General features: G+C 43.3%; 1 long non-coding RNA gene across 2 annotated transcripts in view; it reads left to right on the top strand.

Moving 5' to 3' along the window:
* The window catches only part of LOC113624870 (uncharacterized), a 174,820-nt gene extending 159,411 nt beyond the window's left edge, over positions 1–15,409 (top strand). The window contains exon 4 of one of the 2 annotated variants that reach the window (XR_003434498.1): positions 14,649–15,409. This is a non-coding gene — a long non-coding RNA (uncharacterized LOC113624870). Of the gene's footprint in view, positions 1–14,645 lie in introns of both variants that reach the window. The other variant, XR_003434497.1, reaches the window with a different exon arrangement.
* The last annotated feature ends 5,692 nt before the right edge of the window (positions 15,410–21,101 follow it).

Consider the following 21,101-nt stretch of genomic DNA (forward strand, 5'->3'; position numbering starts at 1 on the left):
ACCCATGCTATTTGTTTCACAAGGTATAAGAACAGGGAAGCTCCACAGCCAGGCTGAGTGCTGGTTAATTTGGTTGGGGATCCAGTGACCACCTGTGCAGTGAAAACAACACCGTCTTGCCCCTTTTTTTTTTTTTTTTTACTTCTTTCTGTTCAGGGACATTGATATAGCACATCCCACCCTCCCAAGATCTTGCTACATCTTGAGCTTTGGAAATAGCCCAAGGAAAATCTGGCTGAAGGGACATAAAATATATTTGTAGGGCTTTGACACTGAGACCTGGTAAGAGAGGGGGTCAGAAATCAGCACTTTCCTCACTGCCAGAGGATGAAGACCCGTGCCTCTGTTTACCAGCTCTGATGCTTATTAGTTGTATTACTTTGGGCAGTTACTTAACCTTCTGATCCTGTTTCTTCATCTGTAAAATGAGGGTGACGTAATACCAAAAATTAGATGAGGCAGCAAGTGTACCAGCAAGTACAGTCCCTCACACAGTGGCCATCCAGTGATTGTTATCTATCCCTCCCTCCCTGCCTTGTCAAGACACTGAGTCCCTTGCGTCTTAATAATTGCAGCCTTGATATTAGCAGTTGCTCTGGGTCTGAGAATCCCCTGTAGAGTTCTGCAAATCAAGAGACTTCAGCTTTTATTTGTCCAGAATCCCTTCCCTCCTTTAAGTGACAGCATCCCTTTACTTGGTGGGCAATGCCCCTTTCTTCCGTGTGGTTCGGGTGAGGCCACGAATTCAGCATCACACCAGGCCTGTGCAGACATAATACTCCCTTGCCTGGCCTCACTGATGGACCAGAGATGGGCACACGGCCGAAGGTAGACCAATGAGATGTTGGCAGGCTGGAGCTCTCTCCCTTTTGGGTGAGTGTTAAGCTGGGATGATGTAGCCTTGAGTTGTCTCAGTCATGCCTTCTACCTGCTGCAGGAGGAAGTGTCTACAGGAGCAAAGAGAAGCAGAGTCAGAGAGGAAGCATGACAGAACTAATTTCTGAGACTGTTGCTCCAGTCCTTAGTGTCCTGAGGCCACTCTTAAACCTCCCAGTTACACGAGCCAATACATTCTCCTTTTCTGTTTAAGCCTTTGAGTGGACTTTTTATCACTTGTCACTGGAAGAACCTTGAGGAAAACAGGGACTCAGTGTCCCCTAGTCAGGTGCTTGGGTGCAGCATGGTTAAAGTCCCAGTGATGACCTCTCCCAGCCAGAGCCATTCGGCCATGGGAGGTGCTGCCCCAAAAGATGCTGTCACGGTGCTGTTCTGTTTTCTCTTGCTCATGCTCTGTCAGAAAGTAGGCAGAACTCTGAGGCCCACTTTCACTCTCTTACTTCCTTACTTCCCCAGCTGCTGCATCAGCACAAGTGCAGTGCACCTTACAGCCCACGTGCTGCACTACTCCCAGCCATGGCCCAGCACCGCCCATTAATCTCTGACTGCATACCACTTAGCATGCTCCATTTCCTATCACAAAACGATTTAATGGGATTATAGATGCTTGCACTCACAATTTCTTCATCAGTACCAACCACCATTGATGAGAGGAAATGTGCTTACTGTCGCAGCCCTGACATAGGAAGTCATTCATCCCCATCTCTGTGTCCAAATGTTTGCTGTCTGCCACGTTTAAAATCTGCACCTATGCCTGTGGCCCCATCATAGCCACCCCTTCCTTTTCCATAAGCCTGCCTGGCCTTCACCTGGGTATTGACTCATGTGGAATTTCTCCACGCCTCCACTAGGCCATTTCCAAACAGAGCTCACTTACAACTTCCATGTTCTTCTGAACCAGATACATGGTGTCTAATGAGGCAGTCTCCAGGGATAGGCCGTGGAGTCAAATAGACTTATGTCTGGATTTCAGTGCTGTCAGTCACTAGTGATATGACTCTGGACAAACCTGAGTTTTCTCATCTATAACATGGAGATGTGCTAGGGTTCCCAGGCAGGCCTGAGAGGAGGTTCATATACAGTTGGTTCGTGATATTTGGCAACAGCTCCCTCCTCCTGGATCTATTTACATCTGCTGTTTTGCGTCAGGACTGGATGCCTTTTGAGTCATGTGCTGGTAAATGTTTTTAACAACCACCGTATATGTACATACGTAAGTTCATTATACGTTTTACTGATAAAAAAGATTCTTGGCACACAAGTACAAATTGTAGTAAAATATACAATCCTCTTTATTATAAATTCCATAGAGCCAGCTGGTTCTCACAGAATGCTTGCATTGATCTTTGCCTAGATTCTTCTATTCTTAGCTAACCTTTAGTTGCCTTGACAAATATAGTTCTGACATGAATGTTGGTTGATATTTTTGTTCATGTTAACGAGTAAGAAGTATGTTGTGAGCTAAAAGAAATGAGTTTTTGAATACTGGAAGAAGATTTCTTCAATTTTTGCATGATTCACACTACAGACATGATGCACTTTAAAATTTAATCTGTATTATTAACATGGTCTCAAGTCTTCAGTCTAGCCCAGGGATCAACAAATCATGGCCCTTGGGCTAAATCTGGCTTGCTACCTAGTTTTGTAAATCAAGTTTATAGGAACACTGCCATGCACCTTCATTTAGGTATTGTCCATGGTTACTTCCATGATGCAAGAGTGGAGTTGAGTGGTTGTAACAGGGACCAAGAGGCCCACAAAGCCTAAGAGATCTACCACCCAGCCCTTCACAGAAAATGTTTGCTGACCTACCTTCCCTGTCTTGATAATCAATAAAACGATAAATTAATGAATAAATCAAAACAATAAATTTGTAGTGTTTGCTGATTTCTGTGGTGTAAATACTCCCACCATGGCCAATAAATTCAAGTACTAACTTAACTTTACTGAAGACAGAACTGGGAAGAGATGTGCAGCATCCCACTATATAGCATTCTCGCTCTACAGAGACTGTAGATGTAAATAACCTCAAGGGCATACATGATAGTGAAATGTAGTAAAATAATTAAGCATGTTGAGTTTTGAATATTTATTACTTTGTTTTAGTAGCAAAGGAAGAGGCCCCTTGAAAGAGAATTCTCCCTGAGGAGCAAGTGTCAGACGCAGTCCCAGAGCCTGAGAAGCAAAGGAGAGAAGTGGGAGGGGTCTTCAGGCAGCTGTTCCTTTAATCCACTCCAGTCCAATGCAGCTACTCTGGCAAAAGATACATTTCCAGCCTGCACCAACCTCAACCTGGGAGAAAGCCCCCAGGAGGAGAGTTTCAGTGGGATGCCCCTGGCACATTTGGAAACAGTGAGCGCTGAGCACATATGGGCAGGGCAATGAGGGCGTTTGCCACAGTCCCTTAAATGCAGGTTTTGTCCTCTGCTGCCTTCTCTTCTTATACTCAGTGGTCTCCACGTGCAATCTCATATCTTTCATGACTTTAGCACCCAGCGTTATACCAGTAATTCCCAAATTTCTAGCCCCAACTACATACACCCTCGTTCTTCGGCTCCAGAACTCTATCTCCCATTGTCTACTGAGCTGCTCCACCTGGGTGTTCCACAGGCATCTTGAAGGAAACACTTCCGAAGCTAAACTCATCACCTTATTCTTCTCGGCCCACCCCAAACCAGACATTCCTTTTATAGTCTCATTCATGGTGGATGACATCACCATATTTTCATTCTCCCAAGCTAGAAATTTCAAAGTCATCTTTTTGCAATAGCCCTATGATTAGTCCTCCTGCAGTCAAATTCTGCTCCAACCCATCCTACGTTTAGCTGCCAGAACTGTTTTCATACAATCTGTTCACATCAGATTCCTGTAAAAATTGTCTGTTATTTGTTGTGAAAGACACATCTTGAGGTATCTGTCTTGTGCCTATCGATCCTTGTAATTTACCCCTATACTCAGAGAAATGGGCCTGTAGCAGCCATATTATCCCTAAGACTATTTCCATTCCCATCGAAACAGTTAATTAGACAAATTGCATTAGTCAGATGCTCCCAGGGATTTTGAATTGGAGCTAAAAGTTCTTGAATAAGGAAGGTGTAACTTGAGCTGAGGGTGGCAATATTTCTCTTGCCATACTGATTGAAAAGACAGAAAACTGCTCTGCAGAGAAGGAAGGAAGAAGTTGCGATGGACATGTTTTGACTACCCGGTATCTGCTTGGGAAATCACCTTTCTTTCACTCTCAGTCCATGTGGTTCAAGAGGAACTGGCTTTTGCCAGAGGACTCTTGCTTCCCAGGCTACAGTGATTGATTCAAGGTTGGACACATGACCCAGGCTCGGCCAATCATAGTACTCTACTCCCTGGCTATAGTGATTGATTCAAGGTTGGACACATGACCCAGGCTTGGCCAGTCAGAGTACTCTACTCCCTGGCTACAGTGATTGGTTCAGGAATGGTTCTATGACACAACACCAGGCCAATCAGTCATCCCCTGAAGTTCAGCTGGAACTGTCAGGCAAGAGGCTCTCTTTTGACTGTGGTCCTTAGCTCTATAGATAATTTAAGATAAGAATGACCATCTTTACCTCCACTAAACTTTCTTGAAAATGAAGACGACACAGAAGAAAGTGGAGCAAAATAGAGAATGCCAGAATTTCGATGATGTCCCTTGATACATGAATCTAGCAGTTCCTGAAGTTGTATTTACTCCTAGGTTTCCCACTTTCTAAAAAGTTGTTAACATATACATAACAGGGACTTCCCTGGTGGCGCAGTGGTTAAGAATCCACTTGCCAATGCAGGAGACACGGGTTTGATCCCTGGTCCGGGAAGACCCCACATGCCGCGGAGAAACTAAGCTCGTGCGCCACAACTACTGAGCCTGCATGCCACAACTTCTGAAGCCCACGTGCCTAGAGCCCGTGCTCCGCAACAAGAGAAGCCACTGCAATGAGAAGCCCATGCACTGCAATGAAGAGTGGTCCATGCTCGCCGCAACTAGAGAAAGCCTGCACACAGCAACGAAGACCCAATGCAGCCATAAATAAATAAATTTATTTAAAAAATACATATACATAACATAAAATTTACCATTTAAACCACTGTTAAGTATACAGTCCTGTGGCATTAAGTGTATTTACGTTGTTGTGCAGCCATCACCACCATACATCTCCAGAACTTTTTATCTTCCCAAACTGAAGCTATTAAGCAATAACTCCCCATTTTTCTTTCCCCCAGACCCTGGAAACCACCATTCTACTTTCTGTCTCTTTAAATTTGACAATTCTATATACCTCATGTAAATGGAATCATACAATATTTTTCATTTGTGAGTAGCTTATTTGACATAGCAAAATGTCTTCAAACCAGTAAGAGCTAGTTCTTTGAATAAACAAAATTAATAAACCTTTAGCTAGACTTACCATTAAAAAAAGAGGACTCAAATAAAATCAGAAATGAAAGAGGAGCTATTACAACTGATACCACAGAAGTACAAAGGACTACTATGTAGGAGATGACAACGAACAGTTATACATCAACAAATTAGAAAACCTAGAAGAAATGGATACATTTTGAGAAACATACAACCTACCAAGACTGAATCATGAAGAAATAGAAATAGAAAAGCAATCTACAGATTCAATGCAATCCCTATCAAAATTCCAATGGCATTTTTCACCGAAATATTACAAACAATACTAAAGTTTGTATGGAACCACAGAAGACTCCGAATAGCCAAAGCAGTCTTGAGAAAGAAGAACAATGCTAGAGGCATCATGCTTTTTTATTTCAAACCCTATGATAAAGCTATAGTAATCAAAACAGTATGATTCTGGCATAAACACAGACACATAGATCAATGGAACAGAACAGAGCCCAGAAATAAGCCCATGCATATATGGTCAATTAATTTATGACAGAGGAGCCAAGAATATACAATGGGGAAAGGACAGTCTCTTCAATAAATGATGTAAGGAAAATTGGACAGCCACATTTGAAAGGATGAAGCTGGACAACTATCTTACACCAAACAAAAAAATCAACTCAAAATAAAGACTTGAATATACGACCTGAAACCATAAAACTCCTAAAAGAAAACATAAGTGGTGGGACTTCCCTGGTGGCACAGTGGTTAAGAATCTGCCTGCCAATGCGGGGGACACGGGTTCGAGCCCTGGTCGGGGAAGATCCCACATGCCGCGGAGCAACTAAGCTCGTGTGCCACAACTACTGAGCCTGCACTCTAGAGCCCACGTGCCACAACTACAGAAGCTTGTGCACCTAGAGCCCATGCTCCCCAACAAGAGAAGCCACCACAGTGAGATGCCTGCGCACCACAACGAAGAGTAGCCCCCACTCACCACAACTAGAGAAAGCCCTCGTGCAGCAACAAAGACCCAACACAGCTAAAAATTTAAAAATAAAAAAGCGTAAGTGGTAAACTCCTTGACATAGGTCTTTGTGATGATTTTTTAAAACCTGCCATCAAAAGTAAAAGCAACAAAAGCAAAAATAAACAAGTGGGACTACATCAAAGTGAAAAGCTTCTGCACAGCAAAGGAAGCCATGAACAAAATAAAAAATCAACCTACTGAATGGGAGAAAGTATTTGCAAATCATATATCTGATAAGGGGTTAATAGCCAAGATATATAAAGAACTCATACAACTCAATAGAAAAAAAACAAACCACAAACAATCTGATTATAAAATGGACAGAAGATCTCAATAGACATTTTTTCAAAGAAGATATACAGATGGCCAACAGGTACATGAAAAGGTGCTCAACATTATTATCAGGGAAATGCAAATCAAAACCACAATGAGGTATCACCTCATGCCTTTTAGAACAGCCATTATGAAAAAGATAAGAAATAACAAGTGTTGGTGAGGAAATGGAGAAAATGGAACCCTTGTGCATTGTTGGTGGGAAGGTAAATTGGTGCAGCCACTGTGGAAAACAGTGTGGAGGTTCCTCAAAAAATTAAAAATAGAACTACCACATGACCCAACAATTCCACTTCCAGGTATTTATCTGAAAACAAAAACACTGACTCGAAAAGATATGTGCACCCCCATGTTCATTGCAGCACTATTTACAGTAGCCAAGATATGGAAACAACCTAAGTATCCATCAATGGATGAATAGATAAAGAAGCTGTGATATACATATATATATATATATATATATATATAATTCAGCCATAAAAATGAAGGAAGGGCTTCCCTGGTGGCGCAGTGGTTGAGAGTCCGCCTGCCGATAAAGGGGACATGGGTTCGTGCCCCGGTCCAGGAAGATCTCACATGCAGCGGAGCGGCTGTGCCCATGAGCCATGGCCGCTGAGCCTGTGCGTCCGGAGCCTGTGCTCCGCAACGGGAGAGGCCACAACATTGAGAGCCCTGTGTACCGCAAAAAAAAAAAAAAAGAAGAAGGAAATCTTGCCATTTGCGACACCATGGATGGACCTCGAGGGCATTATGCTAAGTTAAATGAGTCAGACAGAGAAATACAAATACCATACTATTTCTCCTATATGTGGAATGCAAACAAACAACAACAGAAAGCCCAAGCTCCCAAGCTCGTAGATACAGTGAACAGATTGGCGGTTGCCAGAGGCAGGAGGTGGGGGGTAGGAGAAATGGGTGAAGGGGATAAAAGCTTAAAAAAAAAGATTCATCTATGTTGTAGCATGTGCCTAGACTTCTCACTTTACAGAGTAAATAAATTCCCTTTTTGGCTTGAACTCTTTGGGTTATTTTTGTCACTTATGACCAAAAAAAGTCCTGGCTAATATAAAATGGATGTGGAGAGAAAAACAAAGACAAAAGGTAGAGGAGAGTATTCTAACTTTCCAGTTCCCAAGTCCAGCCCCTTTCTAGGACTGACTGCAGGAAGTCCTAGAGGGCTCTAAAGACAGAGGAACATTGCTTGCGTGCTCTCTCTCTCTTTAACAAATTCATTTCTGCTAAAATGAAAGAGTTGTAACCAACACACCTCCTCATTTCCTCTAGATGGGGTAAAGGGCCTCCATCCTCAGGGCCTCTCCCCTCCAGGTGAATCCTATTCTTAATCCTCACTGAAGCTCTCACCATTTACCAAACAATCCAGCTTTCTCATGCCTCTCTGTGTCATGCTATCCTCTGCCAAGGAAGTCCCTCTTTTCCTAAGCAGAGAACTCCTACATAGCCTTCAAAACCCTCCTCAACTGTTACCTCCTCTCTGTAAGCTTCTCTAACTTTTTCACTCTCCCAAGCCATGGACACTTTGTATCGCAACTGTTTGCAGATTTCCTAGTCCCTAGATTAAGAGCTCTAAGAGTGCATGGGTTGTTTTTGTTTCTTTATAACCTAAGACTTAGCACAGTTGCTGACAGTGACTTCTGTTGAATAAATGAACATAAAAAATTACTTGATAAGCCTCAGTCCTTGATATTCAAATAATAAATGCACTGAGGGCTTTACAAAATTATTTATCATCTAAGTAGGTTAGATATGTTCCCTGAAAGCTTTTAAAATTATTATTTTCACTATTAATAAAAATTCAGAGTGAATCCTTAGCCCAGTACAGACAGATTTAGCAAACATTTCCAAGAGTGGAAACCCAGATTAATGATTCTTGACCATATTTGGTCAGATGTGGAATAGCATTTTCCATGGCCTAACTTGTCCTTTTCAGTATGTATTCTTTTTAAGGATATACAATTCAGGTTACTTGCTAATTATGTTGGATTGTTCCTTAATCCTTATACTCCTGAGTGAACTCAAGAAATGATGGGTCATGACATCATGTAAAAATTCACCTTTCCTTGCTGTCTGGCATTCTCTCTTCCTTTTCCTGGTTCCCTGCATCTGCCTCCTACTGATGTATTTGAAAGACATTTGAGCTGGACAGTCCAGCTAAATGATCCATTTTGTTAATATGGTACTTTTCCATAGGTGGCTTTAGATTTAGATATTTTTATTCTTGTGGAACATATAAACCTTCTCATGGTCCCCTCTGGCCTACCATAGCTTCTGAAAGAATAGAGGACCTTTTGTCTTTGATTTTATTTTACCCAATAGTCTTAAAGTTCATAAGTACAGACTGTTTTCTCCAAATTTCTCTGTACACCTAACTTTTACTTTTTCTGCAAAAGTAGCCTTTTTTAACATTTTTTTTTTTTTTTTTTTTTTGCGGTACGCGGGCCTCTCACTGTTGTGGCCTCTCCCGTTGCGGAGCAGAGGCTCCAGACGCGCAGGCTCAGCAGCCATGGCTCACAGGCCCAGCCGCTCCGCAGCGTGCGGGATCCTCCCGGACCGGGGCACGAACCTGTGTCCCCTGCATCGGCAGGCGGACTCTCAACCACTGTGCCACCAGGGAAGCCCTAGCCTTTTTTAAAAAAAAAGTTTTTGGCTGTGTTGGGTCTTCGTTGTTGCGTGCGGGCTTTGTCTAGTTGCAACGAGCGGGGTCTACTCTCCATTGTGGTGCGCGGGCTCCTCATTGTGGTGGCTTCTCTTGTTGTGGAGCATGGGCTCTAGGCACGCGGGCTCGGTAGTTGTGGCTCGCGGGCTCTAGAGTGCAGGCTCAGTAGTTATGGGACATGGGCTTAGTTGCTCCGCGGAATGTGGGATCTTCCTAGTTCAGGGATTGAACCTGTGTCCCCTGCATTGGCAGGTGGATTCTTTTTTTAAAAAAATTTATTTATTTTTACTTTTGGCTGTGTTGGGTCTTCGTTTCTGTGCGAGGGCTATCTCTAGTTGCGGCAAGCGGGAGCCACTCTTCATCGCAGTGCACGGGCCTCTCACTGTTGCGGCCTCTCTTGTTGCGGAGCACAGGCTCCAGACGCACAGGCTCAGTAGTTGTGGCTCGCAGGCTCCAGAGCGCAGGCTCAGTAGTTGTGGCTCACAGGCCTAGTTGCTCCGCGGCATGTGGGGTCTTCCCAGACCAGGGCTCAAACCCATGTCCCCTGCATTGGCAGGCAGACTCTCAACCACTGCGCCACCAGGAAAGCCCGGCAGGTGGATTCTTAACCACTGTGCCACCAGGGAAGTCCCCAAAGTAGCTTTTTTGATTTAAGTAGTATAACCTGCTCATTTTGGACAATTTGGAAAATTCTGAAAAGGATCATTGTTAATAAGCCCACCATCCCATAATCAGAGACTGATTTTATTTAGAAATTAGTATATTTGCTATTGCTAAGATATTGGCATATTTCTCTCCATTATGTGATTTTTTTCAAACAGCTTTACTGAGGTATAACTGACATAAAATAAGCTGCACATATTTAAAGTGCACAATTTGATGAGATTTGGCATATTTGCACACTTGTGTAATCATCACCTCAATCAAGAAAAGGAACATCACCCAAAGTTCCCTGGCGCTCCCTTTGCAATCCCTCCTCCCAATGCTCCCCACCCCCCATCCCTAGGTAACCATTTACCTACTTTCTTTCACTAGATTAGTTTGCATTTTCTGGAAATGTATGTAAGTGGAATCATACAGTATGTACTTTTGTTTTGGTCTGACTTCTTTCACTCAGCATAATTACTTTGAGTTTCATCCATGTTGTTGTGTATTCATTTCTTTTTATTGATGAGTAGTATTCTGTAGTATGAATGTACCACACTTTGTGGACTTGGGGACCAACATTTGGTCTGTTTCCAGCTATTGCAAATAAAACTGCTGTGAATATTCATGTATGGGCCTTTGTGTAGACATGCTTTTATTTCTCTTGGGTAATTACCTAAGAATGGAGTGGCTAGGTCATATGGTAGGTGTATTTTTGCCTTTTCATCAGGAAACTGGCAAAGTATTTTTCCAAGCAGCTATACCATTTTCCGTTCCCATCAGCAGTGTATGAGAACTCCAATCCATCCTCCATATTACTGTCAACACTTGATATAGTCCATCTTTTTCATTTTAGCCATTCAAGGTGGTGTGCAATGGGTATCTCATTGTGGTCTTAATTATCATTTCCCTAATGACTAATGATATTGCACATCTTTTCTTATTCTTATGCCACTCATATGTCTTCTTTGGTGAAGTATCTATTCAGATATTTTGCACATTTTAAAATTTTGTTGTATGTCTTCTTATTATTGACTTGTAAGTGTACTTTATATATTCTAGATCCAAGTTCTTTTTTGGATAGGTTTGTCTAATATTTTCTCCCAGTCTGTTGCTTGCCTTTTCATTTTTGTAATAGTGGGTTTTCAAGTGCAAAAGGTATTAATTTTGGTGAAGTACAGTTTATTGATTTTTTTTCTTGATAGCTTATACTTTTTGTGTCCTATTTAAGAAAATCTGCTAAACTGCAAACCAGTAAGATTTTCTCCTATGTTTTCTTCTGTTATGGTTTTTAAGTTTTAACTCTTAAGTTTTGATTTATAATTAGTTTTTAGTTAATTTTTGTATATGATGTATGGATATGGATATGATATGGATATGAGGTATGGGTCCAAGTTCACCTTTTGCATATGGTTCTCTACTTCCAGCATTATGAATAATTTTATATCATCCATTAGTACATGCGCTAGGATGAGCTTGGTATCTCTGCTGTATCATTGCATAGTTGTGTCACTTTGACTTTCTGTATCTCAGTTTACTAATCTGTACAATGGGAATAATAGTGATTGGCCCTATCTCTCTGACAGGATTGTTAAAGAGATCAACTTGAGATAAGTAATATTGTTCATAATTTTTCCTTCTCTGGAAAGTTGAAAACATGGAAGTCAACCTGAATCCCTCCATCATCATGATCACACTCAGGCACCTCTTAGGTATTTCTCGAATCTGTTATCTCCTCACAACTCCGACTCCCACTGTCTTGGTCAGGCCAGACGCTTCCTTTCTCATCAGGCTCATTGCAGTGATCCTACCAACTGATCTGCTGCTTCCAGGCTTGCTGCCCTCAGACCCAGCCTCTCTGCTGCCTCCCGGCTGATCCATCAAACCTTGTCAGTCATGTTATCTTCTGCTGACACTGTCTCATCTGCAGGATCAAGTCCAAGCTTTAGGTCAAGCCCTCCATGCTCTGGCCCTGCCTCCCCTCTAGTCTGCCCACTTGTGCACATGCACACACACACACACATGCACACACACATGTACACACACATCCTTGCCATTGTTCACCTCCATGACTCTTGACTCTGGCTGTGAGATGTGCTCTTTCCCTGCATTTCCATTGTACTCTGGGCCACCTCCATGCCCAGAGTGTCACGTTGCTTTTCCACATTGCATTGTAAGTACCATTTGCATCTCCCGCATCTAAATGTAAGCAGTTCAAGAAATGGAACTGTTGGGCTTCCCTGGTGGTGCAGTGATTGAGAGCCCGCCTGCCGATGCAGGGGACACGGGTTCGTGCCCCGGTCCGGGAAGATCCCACATGCCGCGGAGCGGCTGGGCCTGTGAGCCGTGGCCGCTGAGCCTGCGCGTCCGGAGCCTGTGCTCCGCAATGGGAGAGGCCACAACAGTGAGAGGCCTGCGTACCGCAAAACAAAACAAAACAAACAAACAAAAAAAGGCACTGTTGTTTTATCCATTTTTATTTCTTGTCATCCAGCATAGAGCCTGGCCCAGAGCAGAACCAAGAGTTGTTTGAAGAACTAAACATGATACTAAGAAAGGGATGACTATTTTTGTAAAGAATTATAGCAGTTCAATGCAGAAATGGCTCTTGGAAATCATCCAGGTCAGCATTTCCCTATCCAGATCCAGAGCCAGTGACTATGAACACTTTGTACCTTTTTCTCTGGAATGAGGGGCAGGCAAAGGGGAAAGGGCTGGAGTTGCTGTAAGGCCTTAATCTTTTGTCTTAGCACGAATCATCAGCAAGTCCTAGATCGAGAAGTAGGAGGTGGGAGGAAAGGTTATTAAGGACAGTATCTGAAGATGAGACTAAGATCATCTTAGTGTCTCTCCACAAATTACTTGTTAAAAGGAAAAATAGGGGCTTCCCTGGTGGCGCAGTGGTTGAGAGTCCGCCTGCCGATGCGGGGGACACGGGTTCGTGCCCAGGTCCGGGAAGATCCCACATGCCGTGGAGCGGCTGGGCCTGTGAGCCATGGCTGCTGAGCCTGCGCGTCTGGAGCCTGTGCTCCGCAACGGGAGAGGCCACAACAGTGAGGGGCCCGCGTACCGCAAAGGAAAAATAAACACTATAGGGGAGATGCACAAGAATATGAATGTACTTACTGCCGCTGAACTATACACTTTTAAAAATGGTTAAAATGGTAAATTGTGTGCTGTGTGTATTTTACCACAATTTAAAAAGTAGACAAAGGGGTAAACTGTGTAATAGAAAAACTAGGCAATAAATACTTCAATGAAGTGATCAAAATTAACATCACCAATAAGGACAAATGGACATCTTGTGCCTCTGGATGTGATTGCCTGAAAAGCATTTATGCAGCATTCTAGCAAAAATGCACAACATCAATCCAGCCATGAGGAGTCATCGACAGACCCAAATTAAGGGTCTTGATATGCAATAACTGGCCTGTATTCATCAGAAAAATATCAGTGTCATAAAAGATAAAGACAGACTGACGGACTGTTCCAGATTGAAAGGTGACTGAAAAGCTATGACAACTAAGTGTAATACATGATCCTGAATTAGATCCTGCACCAGGAAAAAGAAGTTTCTTCTTTTATTAAGTAAAGCATCTTATTAGAACAACTGGTAAAGTTGGAATATAAACTGTAGATTGCTAAGACCATTGTTAAATTTCCTGAATTTGATAACTGTCCTGTGGTTATGGACGAGACTATCCTTGTTTTTAGGAAACACACACTGAAATATTTAGGGCAAAGTGGCATGATATGTACAACCTACTCTCAGATAGTTCAGAAGTAATAAACATTAATGGTAAAGCACATGTGGCAAAATGTTAAGAATGGATGACTCTGTATAAAAGACATGAGGAGTCCTATGTACTGTTCTTGCAAACTTTTCTGTAAGTTTGAAAGTGTTTCAAAACAAAAAAGTTTTTAAATTGCCTTGGTGTTGATTCAATAAATGTCGTTACATCCATACAAGGGTATATTTGACAGTCATTAAAAATATATTTATTGACATAGAAACAAATTCATAATATATAATTGATTGAAGCAAGCAAATTGCAGTATGATCTATTTTATTCAGAACAAAACAAAAATCTCCTTTTCTGAAAAACAGTTTGAAAAGATGTATACCAAAATGTTAATTTTGATTATCTCTGAGTTATGGAATAAAGGGAAATTTAAAATTTTTTATTTTTGTTTATCTATATTTTCTACTTTTTCTACAATGTGCATGCATTAATTATGTAATAAAAATTATTTAAAAATCATGAAGAAACAAGTGACCAAAAAGCCTTAAAGCCACCCAAGTGCGTGGACTGACTGGGAACCCTCTGAGCTGGGTACCTGCATTCTCTGGTAGCCTCTTTCTGCAGCAGAAGCTCCAAGTCCTTTCAGCTTCCAGAATCACACTGTGGTAAATTAAAGAAAAAGAAAAAACTCCTTATCTTCCATGCTCTGTCTTTTCCAACTTTGCTTTCTCTAGATGGAAAGCCCTCAGAGAGTTGTTGCTGGTGTATTTGGTATTCTAAACTGTTCTCCACGTGTTTAAGTGTTTTCTGATCCCTGGTCAATTTAAAATAGGTTTTTAACTGCTGCTCCTCACAGGCTCCTGGACTTTTCCATAACTAATTGGAAGATGTTGGATTTTAAGGACCTCATGGAATGAATAAGCACCTTCCTTAACTTCCGTTCTCCCTTTTTCTCAGCAGGCCCAGGAACGATTGCCGCATTCCTGACGAGGAATTTCAGGCAAGGGCCTGAAAGATCTAATAGTCACTTTTCAAAGATGCTTTCTTTGAACTCTCTCACTCAGAGAGCGACTACAACGAAGACAAAAAGCACAGCAGTTGTGATATCATTAATGTGTCCCTCTAATCCGCTCTATCAGGGCTGTCGCTCATGGTTGACTCTACTTCTGGATGTCCAAAAAAATCAGATCATCATCTACCACATTTACCCTTTAAGATGGTGTTTTCCTGTGAATTGAGCATCATGTCATGGTCTTCTTATTTTTATTCAAAATGTTTTAATGAATTTGTTTCATATCCTTCATTTCTGGGTCTTGAGTTCTTCATCAGACCCTTTAATATTCAGTCTCTGAGCACGGATTTATAGATTTTTGCTTGTTATATATTGTGCCTCTTAAGATATGTTGGACTTTCTTGTCATCTTGACACTGATTTACCAGAATGAACTTCCTGGGAGAACAGTGTTATGAAGAAATTGTTCCACTCTGACAGCAGGTGATTTTCACTAGTTTTGCTGAGTTTAGAGACTCAATGCGGGCACTTTGAAAATTGCAGTAGCCATGATCTGCAGGCAACTGGGTCTGGGCATTTTCCTAATGTGACCTATTACCAGCTCATAATATTAGCTTCTTATGTTTGGAGATAGGCAACCGAGTTTATATATAGATTTCATTTTTTAAAAAAATATTGCCAAGTGGCAAGTAAACATAGCATGAAGTAAAGCCTTGTTTATTTATTCAATCTCATATCTTACTCAACTCTAGTTCTAAGAAATCTTTCTTATTACTTATGATATCATTTGTCCTTTAAAATAAAGCCAAAACATGCTTAAAAGCAACATGAAACTAAACAAAGGAAAAATTCAGTATTCTTCGGGTCATGGTTGTTCAAAACGTGAAGTGGTCAGAAAATATTTCTTCCTATTTTTATCTTAATTACCTCCAATCCCTTTCAGGAGCAAAACAGCTTAAAAGTTTGCAAATAAATTCATTTGTCTATGTAGCCATTTCCCTTGGGTTTGGAATAATCTTCCTTAACTACGTGAAAAACCTAGACCTAAGGTTATACTCAGAGAGAAAGTGAGACAAGACCACAGGTATAGCCATGCCAAGTGATAGGTAACTGAGGATGCAGAGGTACCAGTTAGGAAACTACTGAGAACTGGGTTTGGTGGCAGTAGTGGGATGAAAGCTTGTGGCTCCAGAGGTGTTTAAGGAGGGGCTCAAAGGACTGATACCTGTGCCTTTACTGGCTGACTGGCTTGGAATCTGGATAGGGAGATACTGACTTGGATGATTTCCATGAGCCATTTCTGCACTGAGCCATATTCTTTACAAAAATAGTCATCCCTTTCCTAGTATCATGTTTAGTTCTTCAAACAACTCTTGGTTCTGCTCTGGGCCAGGCTCTATGCTGGATGTCAAGAAATAAAAATGGATAAAGCAACAGTGCCTTTTCTTGAGCTGCTTACATTTAGGTGGGGGAGACGCAAATGGTACTTACAATAGGTAACTGAGGTAGAAATCAACCTGGAGAGTGTGGTGTTACAGTGAGGAACCCATTTCATCATAGCCTCAAAGACTAGAAGGATGGTGGAGGCCCTTGTTTTTGCTATAGGTACTGTTACTGTCAAACACTGACCTTTGTGAGAGGTGACCTTTGAGCCCCTCCTTAAACATCTCTGGAGCCACGAGCTTTCATCCCACTACTGCCACCAAATCCAGTTCTCAGTAGTTTCCTAACTGGTACCTCTACATCCACTCTTGCCTTCAACAGTCCATTCCCTACAGGGCTAATCTTGAAATGCAAACATGATCATGACTCTCTCTCCTCTTTAAACCTCCACAGCAGCTTCCCATTCTGTTAGGCTAAAATCCAATTTGTACAGGACTGGGTCTAGTCTTTCTATCCTGTCTCATCCACTACCATTCTCCCCTCCTGTTCTGTGGTCCAGCCATGGGGCCTCACTGGCCTCCCTTCAGTTCCTCAGAAGCTCTATACTCCCACCTGCCACCATCTGGGTGAGGCTCCTTTGTTATAGCATCTCACACAACCATGTCCATCTCTGCAGAGCACTTCCCCTCAGTTTGTATTGATGTATTCCTCATGGTCTCTCTTTGATTAAGTGTAAGCTCTGCCAAGGAAGAGAGTCCATCACTGCCATATCACCATAACCAAACCCAGTGATTGGTTAAGTCAGTAAAACTTAAGGTGAGGTCTAGGTTGAGTTACCATTTTCTGTTGAGAAGCATTAGCTCCACAAATTGGTATGATTGCATCATTGCCACAAAGGGACCAAGCAACTTCCATTTACCTCTTACCTCAATTTACCTCTTGAGTAAATTCCTGTCTGTTATGACAATGCGGCAGTCATTAAATTCTGTAATCATGTACTATGCAAATTACATTGGCTCAAACTTACTCTGGCTCAACTGCCACACCCGTCCTCTCTCCCCTTCAAAGCATCTCTCAGCTCTTCCTGGAAGGTCCTAAAGTGTAACAGTTGCCACACCTCATCCATCCTGTCCTTTCCCTCTGGCTCTACTCACCTGATTCTCATGTCCCAGTGGCCACGTTCTCGAAACCACTTGAAGGAACAACGGAGTGGCCTTGTCAGTAGTCCCCCTGTGAGATCACCATATCCACACCCCGGTTGGCTACCAGGGTTTTGACACAAGGGGTCTTCCCCACATAAAGGAAATGTTTGGCCCAAAGACAAATGTAAGTTTCTACCGCTAGAGACCAAAACAGTTCAAAAAGCTTAAAAAACAAAAATAACAACGAAAATCTTTAAGTTGCCCACATCAGCCCAGACGTATGAGATATGCATTGCCTTATTTAATTGTCACAAAAATCCTATCATGTCTGTGCTACTGTCTTCATTTTAGAGCTGAGAAAAACTGAGGCTCTAGGATGTTGAGTGACTCACTGAAGTCCAACAGCATCGGGGCCAGGATTCAAACCCAGGTCTAATGACTTTAGCTCTTAACCAGTATTTTATATTGCAGACCAAGGTCAACAGAAATGGCTGACATGGGGACTTGCATACAATTAACTTCAATTAGCCCTTGTAGACCAAAATCATTCTGTAAAGGCAATATCCAAAGAGGCTTGACTGAAGATAATTTTTTTTTTTTTTTTTGCGGTACGCGGGCCTCTCACTGTTGTGGCCTCTTCCGTTGCGGAGCACAGGCTCCGGACGCGCAGGCTCAGCGGCCATGGCTCACGGGCCTAGCAGCTCTGCGGCATGTGGGATCTTCCCGGACTGGGACACGAACCCGTGTCCCCTGCATCGGCAGGCGGACTCTCAACCACTGCGCCACCAGGGAAGCCCGATAAATTATTTATATAAAGATACACAGAGTATATTCCTAAGTGTTAGTTTCATCATCTTAATCTTTTAACTTTATACATGCTCACAGTTAAGGCATTTTCTCCCCAGGTCTGTATTTCTAAATGTTTATGTATTTCTCCTTGTAACCACATAACCTCCTAACACCACCCAGGCAGGAGCCTCCTGTGCAGACTCTCAAGGCCTGAGTTTCCCTTCAGCTGCTCATGTGATGCTCCTTGAGGACTCAGCACAGTCATGCGGTCATGCTGCCCAGCTTGTGCTTATTCTTAGTTTCAGGTAGTGTGGGGATGGATTTCCTGCCAGAATCCTGCCTTGGCATGCCATGTAACTGACCACAAGCCGTGGCCCATCGTATGCTATTTATAGCAAGTGACAAAAATAGCCTCACCCCTCTGAAAGGTGTACTTGTGCCATATGCCCCCTGGCCTCCTACCATCTGACAGGCACTTCTCTCCAGACCTCAGGATGCAACAGGACTGTCTCCTCACACCGACCCAGAGGCACCGTGTCCCTCTTGTGTGCACGCCTCCTGCTCCAGAGGCAGCCAGGGGTGGGAAGGCACCAAGGCAGGGCCTCAGCCCTGGGGTCAAGGCAGAACATAGTAACGGACCCAAGGAAGGAGCTTGGGGAGTGGGAGTAAGATGAGACCAAACACAGTTGTTGGAGTTGGGTGTAAAATCAGGGTGAGATCATGAACACTGCAGATCTGATTCTGAGTTGTGAATGCCCCAGAGACCCACTGATCTCCAATCCTGGGCTGGGCCTGAGTTTGGGGATGGGGAGGTTAATGGAAAGGGCTGGAGTGACCGGCAGAGTGTGGACAGACCCTGCCCCTCTCTAGCCGCGTGCAGGTGAGCAACTTACTTCATCTCTCTGGGCTGTTTCCTTATCTGAGAGGGTAGACCTAGAGGAACAACTCCTATGCTAGGTGTGGTCATCAGAATTACCTGGGACCTTGTTAAAATCAGGGTGCCTGGGGCCCTCCTTGTACATTGATTCAGAAGGTCTGGGAGGATCCTGGGGGTCTGGACATTTTGCAGGTTCCCCAGGAGATTCTGATCCGCCCACCAGTGTTGGAGAGCCCCTGTACGAAGTGAGCCCCAAGGGGTCTTCCAGCTCAAACGTCCCTTTATGCTAAAGTTTACTAAACCAGGTGTAAGAAAGCATAGAAGATAGGCATTCACCTCACTTAATTATTAGGCAGCATTAGAATGAGACACTTTATCAGTCGCTTGTTGCATCCTAAGAAATATCAGTTGGGAGCTTATTCAAAGCCGGCTTTTTGCGTGTTAGGCTGAAACTCTGGGCTTCATTTCACCCTCTTCTATATCCTCTTTTAGGCCATCCCTCCCTGTCCCGTGGTTTAATTACGAGGGGTCACAAACTGGGGACCAGAAAGACAAATCCAGGCAGGCCACACATGAGCTTTACTTAGTCTGACCAGTGTTAAAAAAACAAAATTCAACTGAGTAAATTTGAAGATCTAATTGGCTTTATTCATCCCATCTAGTTAAATAGAAGGGCGCTCTGAGGAGTTGTACAAAGTGAAAGGTTTTTATAGGTGAAAGGAGGGTGGGTCAGGAAGGTATTAGCAGGAGAAAAGAAAGGGGTGTTTCAGGCCAGACTGTCTTCTTTGGGGGGAGGGGAATGGCAGGTGTCTTTATCAGGCAGATAACCTTGTTCCCATAGATTGTTTCAGATTGACTGTTTCAAAGGTCGCATTTCTAGGAGGGATTGAAACTGCAATTAAATCTTGGTTTGCTGTCTGAGGGGGCAAGTGACTCCATTTGGGGCTTGCCCTTTCTTTTTCATGCCAGTATTTTTTTACAAGTCTGAATTTGTGCGGGGTCAGACTGGGCATTTGCTTTCCAGCTCCCCCTGGCCCTGCCACACCAAGTGTGTTACACCAGTGGCTTCAGCTCTTCGCCCTCACTGCCTAGACCCTGACGTTAGATCTGAGCTCAACTCCTGTGTCTAGCTCGCACCTCTTTCTGAGCATTAGCCCCAGAGATCCAGTTGCCTCTTGATAGATAATACAGTTTGTGTACTTAACAGAAGGCCTCGCATGTAGTACAGGGCTAAGTAAATCTTAGCCAGGGGTGTTATTATCCCTACTGTGCACCTCTTCTTAGGGTCTCACAGGCACCTCTGCTCAACCTGTTCAAAGCAGCACTCATCACTTTCCTCACCTTCACCCCAAGCTTCTTCTCTTTCCACAAATGATCTCATCATTAAGTCCTCTAGACTGTGTGGCCCTGGACTCTTTGGTCTCCTTCATTCTGATTCATCATCACAGCTTATGAAAAATCTCTCTTGATTCCATCTAGTTTTCTCCATCTCTGCTGTCACCATTCTAGTCCCAGAGACCATCATTTCTGCCAGAACGATGTAGTTACCTAATTATTCTCCTGCACACATTATTGTTTCCATCTAACCCATTGTTCAATTCGAAGCCACAGTGTTGTTAGGGGAACCACTGACTGAAACTGCCTGTCCTGGCCAGGCACTATAGTAACCACTTGCATGAGTCATCTTACAACAGGAGGTCAACAACCAAACGGAAGAATTTGGGAAAGGTCAGTAGGAGAGAGGAGACTCCGGTCCATATGTCCTGCCAACCTCCCAGAATCCTGCTCACTGGAATCCATCTTGGCTGAGCGATGTGCACGCCACCAGGAAGCACCCTGAGTCAGAGTGCTTCGCCAGAGACAACCTGGAAACTAACCCCATCACCATAGAACCTGAGACTGCGAGCCACGTGGCAGAGCAGTTCTCCTGGGTTCCCTTATACTACTGCTCTCCACCTTGGGGGCCCCTTTCCAATAAAGTCTCTTCCTTTGTCAGCATGTGTGTCTCCTCGGACAATTCATTTCCAAGTGTCAGACAAGAGACCACTCTTGGGGCCTGGAAGGGGTCCCCTTTCCTGCAACAGTTTTACTAAATAAATTTGATCTTGCCTCTCCCCTGCCTGCAGTGGCTTCCCAGGGCCCCAGGATAAAACCCAAATTCCTTACCGAGACCCTCCCCAGTCTGGCTCCTGCTTCCTCCTCAGCCTCCCT

The sequence above is a fragment of the Aethalodelphis obliquidens genome, unplaced genomic scaffold (assembly GCF_003676395.1).
Source record: "Aethalodelphis obliquidens isolate GAN/ISIS:26980383/991018 unplaced genomic scaffold, ASM367639v1 scaffold14, whole genome shotgun sequence".
Classification (NCBI taxonomy): domain Eukaryota; kingdom Metazoa; phylum Chordata; class Mammalia; order Artiodactyla; family Delphinidae; genus Aethalodelphis; species Aethalodelphis obliquidens.